Source organism: Penaeus monodon, chromosome 19 (genome assembly GCF_015228065.2).
Source record: "Penaeus monodon isolate SGIC_2016 chromosome 19, NSTDA_Pmon_1, whole genome shotgun sequence".
In the NCBI taxonomy this organism is placed as follows: Eukaryota; Metazoa; Arthropoda; class Malacostraca; order Decapoda; family Penaeidae; genus Penaeus; species Penaeus monodon.
The window spans coordinates 12,059,313-12,059,624 of NC_051404.1; the positions used below are offsets into that span (position 1 = coordinate 12,059,313).

The window sequence follows — 312 nt, forward strand, 5'->3', positions numbered from 1 at the left end:
GGTGCTGCTTTAGAATAACGTATAAAGCGAACAGATAGAGAGAGAAAAAAAGAGATAAGAGAAAAACAGAAGGGAATAAAGAACAGTCGTAGAAAACTGAATAGGGACACTGCTAGTAAAGAGAGAGGAAAGCAGAACGAAAGCTAAAAAGAGAGATAGGTATAAAAAATAAAGGGAAGTTGCAAAGGGAAGGAAGGGAAGAGTAGTAAAAGGGGGGAGTGATAAGGAAGAAGAATTGTATAAAAAAAGAGGAAGACGCAATGGTAAAGGGGATTTAGGGCGAGAGGGAGGGTCAGAGAAGAGAGGGGGAGC

The 312-nt window shown here is 40.7% G+C and overlaps 1 protein-coding gene across 1 annotated transcript in view; it reads left to right on the forward strand.

Moving 5' to 3' along the window:
• The window catches only part of LOC119585330 (roundabout homolog 1-like), a 189,296-nt gene that overhangs the window by 72,006 nt on the left and 116,978 nt on the right, over nucleotides 1-312 (forward strand). The gene's annotated exons all lie outside the window — the stretch shown is intronic.